This window comes from Aotus nancymaae, unplaced genomic scaffold (genome assembly GCF_030222135.1).
Source record: "Aotus nancymaae isolate 86718 unplaced genomic scaffold, 86718_ANA_hifiasm-v0.15.2.pri h1tg000089l, whole genome shotgun sequence".
Taxonomy (NCBI): Eukaryota; Metazoa; Chordata; class Mammalia; order Primates; family Aotidae; genus Aotus; species Aotus nancymaae.
Window position 1 is genome coordinate 24004620 of NW_026988504.1, and position 6726 is coordinate 24011345.

Sequence of the window (6726 nt, forward strand, 5' to 3'; positions counted from 1 at the left end):
ACGCAGCTCATGCCTGTAATCCCAGTTACTTGGAACCTGAAGCAGGAACTTCAGCCCAGGAACTGGAGACTAGCCTGGTGATATAGCAAGACTCTGTCTAAAAAAATAATAATAACAACAAAAATAAAGAAGCCAGGCACAGTGGCTCACATCTGTAAACCCAACACTTTGGGAGACTAATGCAGGAGGATCACTTGAAGTCAGGAGTTCGAGAGCAGCCTGGGCAACATGGCAAGACCCTGTCTCTACAAAAAATAAAAATAAATTAGCCAGGCTTGGTGGTGCACATTTGTAGTCCCAGCTACTCAGCAAGCTGTGACAGGAGGATCCCTTGAGCCCAGAATTTCAATTGAGCCATAATCATTCCACTGTACTCCAGCATGGGCTACAGAGTGAGATCTTGTCTCAAAATAGAAAAAGAAGAAAGAAAGGGGAAGGAAAAGGAGGGGAAAGGAAGGAAGACTTAGTAACATGTCTTGGATATTTTTCCATGATACTACATATGTGTGTGTGTGTGTGTATATATATATATATATATATATGCCTCTTTCTTTTTAACTGTACATAGTATTGCCTTTAGTCTTTTTTTCCTTATATCCAGTGAAATCTAATTTTTTTGTTATTTATTTATTTACTTATTTATTTTTGAGACAGAGTCTTGCTGTCACACAGGGTGAAGCTCAGTGGTGTGATCTCAGCTCACTGCAACCTCTGCCTCCCAGGTTCAAACGATTCTCCTGCCTTAGCCTTAGCCTCCCAAGTAGCTGGGATTACAGGCGCCCCCCATAAGGCCCAACTAATTTTTGTATTTTCAGTAGAGGCGGGGTTTCACCATGTTGGCCAGGCTGGTATCAAACTGCTAACCTCAAGTGATCCCCCCACCTCGGCCTCCCAATGTTCTGGGATTACAGGCACGAGCCACCACACCTGGTCCAGAAATCTAGTTTGTTTTTTCGTTTTTTGTGTTTTTTTTTTTAGACAGAGTTTTGCTTTTGTTGCCCAAGCTGGAGTGCAATGGTGCTATCTTGGTTCACTGCAACCTCTGCCTCTCTGGTTCAGGTGATTCTCCTGCATCAGCCTCCCGAGTAGCTGGGACTACAGGTGCCCACCACCACGCCTGGCTAATTTTTATATTTGTAGTAGAAACAGGGTTTCACCATGTTGGTCAGTCTGGTCTTGAACTCCTGACCTCAAGTGATCCACTGGCCTCGGCCTCCCAAAGTGCTGGGATTACAGGCATGAGCCACTATGCCTGGCTGGAGATCTAGTTTTTAAGGTTCTTACACATTTCTTTATTCCTCTGCCCCCACCACCTAGTGCTTGGAAAGAGAAGGATCTGGTTCTTGTCCAGCTGGACATTGTCCTGAGACTTCTGGCCCTAACGTAGGTTAATTCCTCATGAGCAGGGATCCTACTACCATCCTACTTCCATTTCCCTTCTTGCTACAGGACCATCCTGCCTGGAGCAGGGCAAGAAGTGACTTGATCCTTCGAAAGAGTGGCATCTCTAATCTTGAACCTCCACCCCTACCACACACACAAATTCAGAGCCACCCAGGAGGAAGTAAAAAGTGCTAGGGCCTTTTACATTCTGAAGCTATACGTGGGGCATCCTGGAATAAGCATTTCTATAGTGCACCGAAATTCACACAGGCTGGTCTCTCCCCCAGCTGTCTGAAAAATGAAGAGCAGAGCACAAAAGAAGATGTGAGAAAGAGTCAGTGTCGGGGAAGCCAGAAGTCCTGGATAGTAGGGGCTGCTCCTTCCTAACTAGAGAGAAGAGACCAACTTCTTGAGAGGGAAAGGAAACAGCAGGGAGAAGTAGAGGAGCTATAGCCACGGAGCCAGCTAAGGGAGAGAAGACAAAGGATTGGAGACACAACTGCTCCATCTGTCCCCAGACTCCTAATCTTCAGAGCGATGGCACACCTGGGAGGAGCTTGACTACATTTCAAGGGGAAAAATGGTCACTGGGCCGGGAGTGGTGGCTCACGCCTGTCATCCCAGCACTTTGGGAGGCCCAGGCAGGCGAATCACCTGAGGTCAGGCATTCAAGACCAGCCAGACCAACATGATGAAACCCCATCTCTACTAAAAATACAAAAAATTTGCTGGGTGTGGTGGCTGTGCCTGCCTGTAATCCAGCTACTTGGGAGGCTGAGGCAGGAGAATCACTTGAACTCGGGAGGCAGAGGTTACAGTGAGCCGAGATTGTGCCATTGCACTCCAGCCCAGGCAACAAAAGTGAAAGTCTGTCAGAAAAAAAAGGCCATTGGAGAAAACAGGCTCTTTCCAGAGAAATTAATCAAGTCATATTACTCATCAACTGCTGGGGATCTGACAGTCACTACCATTTATTGAACATTTACTACAGGCTACACAGTGTGTCTGCTGACACATGTGCTGAAAGCTTTGCATATATCTCTTAAAGCCACACCACTATAACATCAGAATTATCTTCTCCATGTGTGAAATGGGGAAACTGGAGGAGAAAGTTTACTGTCCCAGAGCTAGTAATTGGCAGAGCCAGGGTTTAAACCCAGGATAGCTTGATGTTAAGGTTCATTTCTTAACCATTCTGATTTATTACCTCCTCTCACTCCAGATCAGAATACTAATTTCTTAGTGAGTCTGCAAAGGAGGAGAGAAGGATAGAGAGTTTCTCCCAGAACCAGATGGACTCCTCTACAAATAGGAAGATCCCCAGACTATGTGCACACACCCTCCTCCTCCTTCCTTCTCCAACCCTAGCTGGACCATGACATCACATGGTGGAGGCTGTTGAAAAAGAACCCAGGCCAGATTTACAAGAATGACGCTCAGGCAGCGTGACTGTCAAGGACCGTGGCCAAATGACCCACAGCACACACCCAGCAGTGCTGAGAACATGGCTAGTCCCTTGGCACATGGGGCTGACTCATGGTTGCTGTAGGACCCAATGCCAGATGCCAGGATTGCTTTCTTCCTCCATTTATTAGGGCTGTCCTGTGAAACCCTCCTCAGGAACCTTTCTACCCCATCCCAGGACCCCAGGAGCCTGGATACTGTATAGCACAGGGTACTTATGTTTTGTTTACCAAGCCTTGAAGATGACAAGCAATATGCTCATATGCTCAATGCATCAGAAAAATTGTTTTATTTAAAACTGAACTATGAAATTAAGTATTGGGCTGGGCACAGTGGCTTATGCCTGTAATCCCAGCACTTTGGGAGGCCAAGGAGGGTGGATCACGAGGTCAGGAGTTCGAGACCAGTCTGACCAAAATGGTAAAACCCCATCTGTACTAAAAACACAAAAATTAGCCAGGTGTGGTGGCAGGTGTCTGTAATCCCCCCTACTCAGGAGGCTGAGGCAGAGAATTGCTTAAACTTGGGAGGTGGAGGTTGCAGTGAGCCGAGATCGTGCCACTACACTCCAGCCTGGGCGATAGAGCAAGACTCAATCTAAAAAAAAAAAAATTATTATTATAGCAACTCACTTTACAGACAAGAAAACAGGCTCAAAGATTAAGTAAGGGCCAGGTTTGGTCGCTCACTCCTGTAATACCAGCAGTTTGGGAGGCTGAGGTGGAAGGAGGATTGCTTAAGCCCAGGAGCTTGAGACCAGACTAGGCAATATAGAAAGACCCCATCTCTACAAAAAATTATCTGGGCCCAGTGGTGTGTGCCTGTAGTCCCAGCCACTTGAGAGGCTGAGGTGGAAGGATTGCTCGAGCCCAGAAGTTGAGGCTGCAATGAGCATGATCATGCCATGGTACTCCAGCCTGGGCAGCAGAGCAAAACGTCACGTCAAAAACAAACAGGCCAGGTGTGGTGGCTCACACTTGTAACCCCAGCACTTTGGGAGGCCAAGGCGGGTGGATCACCTGAGGTCAGCAGTTCCAGACCAGCTTGGCCAACATGGTGAAACTTAAAATACAAAAATTAAAAATTTTTGTATTTTACTAAATACAATTTTTGTATTCTAGTAAAAATACGAAAATTAGCTGGGTGTGGTTGCAGGTACCTGTAATCCCAGCTACTTGGGAGGCTGAGGCAGGAGACTTGCTTGAACTGGGTAGACGGAGGTTGCAGTGAGCTGAGATTGCGCCACTGCACTCCAGCCTGGGCCACAAGAGTGAGACTCCGTTGGGAAAAAAATGAAACAAAAAACCAAACAAACAGAATTAAGTTAACCTCTTCACTGCATCCAACAGAGGAAAATACATGTCTCATGTCCTTGAACAGCCATCAATCAACCCACATTAAAAAAAAAAAATGAACACAAATCCCATAAGAAATTCTACTGAGGGCCAGGCGCAGTGGTTCAGGCCTGTAATCCCAGCACTTTGGGAGGCTGAGGCAGGTGGATCACCTGAGGTTAGGAGTTCAAGACTAGCCTGACCAACATGGCGAAATCGTACGTCTACTAAAATACAAAAATTAGCCAGGTATGGTGGCGCGTGCCTATAATTCCAGCTACTTGAGAGGTTGAGGCAGGAGAATAGCTTGAACCCAGGAAGCGGAAGTTGCAGTGAGCTGAGATTGCACCACTGCACTCCAGCCTGTGTAAAAGAGCAAGACTCTGTCTCAAAAAAAAAAAAAAAAAAAAGAAAGAAAGAAAGAAAAGAAAAAGACATTCTATTGAGAACCCTCTAACTGATAAGACACCCAAAGGCATTAAAAAAAAAAAAAAAAAAAAGAGGCTGGGCGTGGTGGCTCATGCCTGTAATCCCAGCACTTTGGGAGGCCAAGGTGGGCAGATCACCTGAGGTCAGGAGTTCAAGAAAAGCCTAGCCAACGTAGTGAAACCCTGTCTCTATATAAAAAAATAAAATAAAGATTAAGTAACTCATCCAAGCTAAAGCCTAAGCACCTAACCTCTGCTACACAATACCTGATAGAAGTCAACCTGCTAGAGAGAATCGAATAGGAAAGAATGAGGAAGATTGGCCAGACAGGCAACCCAACAGGGCTCCTGATGGCACAAATGGCTTTCCCCATGCAGTACTGCCCTCTCCTGATTATGCTTACTTTGTCTATAGACAGTACCTTTTCACATTCTTTCCTGCAAGACTCTAACACATTAGATGGACAGTGGAAAAAGTAATACATTATTTTCTAGCTCATAAGCAAGGATCTAACATGTTAAGCAAACATGGCACTAATAACACGTGTGTTTAATGTGTGATGTCTGTAATGTGAGCATAAGTAATACTACAAAAGGCAATATTTTCCTCATCTGTAAAATGAGGGTGATAATATCTGTAAGTTACAAGATATAAAGCACTTAAAGCACAACTTGGCCCATAGTTAATACTACATTATTCCTTTTTTTTTTTTTTTTGAGATGGAGTTTGCTCTTGTTGCCTAGGCTAACATGCAGTGGCGCAATCTTGGCTCACTGCAACCTCCACCTCCGGGGTTCAAGCGATTCTCCTGCCTCAGGCTCCCAAGTAGCTGAGATTACAGGCATGCACCACCACGCCCAGCGAATTTTGTATTTTTAGTAAAGACGGGGTTTCTCCGTGTTGGTCAGGCTGGTCTCAAACTCCCAATCTCAGGTGATCCGCCCACCTCAGCCTCTCAAGGTGCTGGGATTATAGGTGTAAGCCACCGCACCTGGCCAATGCTACATTATTATTACTGCCTTAGTGCTTAGGAACACACACTTTGGAGTCAAGTAGACCTGGGTCTGCATTCCAGCTCCATCGCTTATTTGGCTGTATCAGACTTTGTGCGGCTGGGCGCAGTGCCTCACACCTCAATCACAGCACTTTGGGAGGCCGAGGCAGGCAGATAACCCGAGGTGAGGAGTTCAAGACCAGCATGGTCAATGTGGTGAAATCCTGTCTCTACTAAAAATACAAAAAATTAGTCAGGAGCAGTGGCGCATGTCTGTAATCCCAGCTACTGGGAGGCTGAGGCAGGAGAATCGCTTGAACCTGAGAGGCGGAGGTTGCAGTGAGCCAAGATTGCACCACTGCACTCCAGCTTGGGCGACAGAGCGAGACTTCGTATAAAAAAAAAAAAAAGACTTTGGTGCACGTTACTTAACTCCTCTGAGCTTGTCTTCTTATCTCCAAAATGAGATTACTATCATGTATCTGGCTGAGCAGTAGAGATAAAATACGTAAAGCATTTGGCCCAATGCCTGGCACTACTAAGCATGCGATAAATGGAAGTTACTATCATAATGTATAACACATATTATTATGACAACTATATTTCCATGATATTCTGGGATCTTTACAGTTTCATAATTTTGCTCTTTTTACTATACAACACTCCTTTTATCGAAAAGAACATAGACTTTGGAGTCAGACAGGCCTAGCCTGGATTTGAATTGCAGCTCCCCTTCTTACCAGCCTAGGGCCATGGAAAATGTTGTCAATTTCCCTAAGCCTCAGTGTCCTTCTCTGTAAAATGGGGATAATACCTGACTCCCAGGCATTTTGCCAGGATTACATGAGATTCCTACCCAGTGCAATGTCTAGTGATAATATAAATGCTAAAAGCCACTTGTTAAATATATAGATATATGTGATTTATGTGATTTATTATTTTCCTTTACATACAGTATCGTGGATATAGTTTGTAGATGTGTGTACTGTGAATACAATGGTCACTTCTCTTGTTCTCAAAGTATCTGTGTAGCCTGGTGTTTCAGCCTAGACACAGAAGGGTTCAAAAGGCCATAGCATCAGCAGCGTGGGACCCTGCTGATAGGGAAGAGAGAAGGGGAAG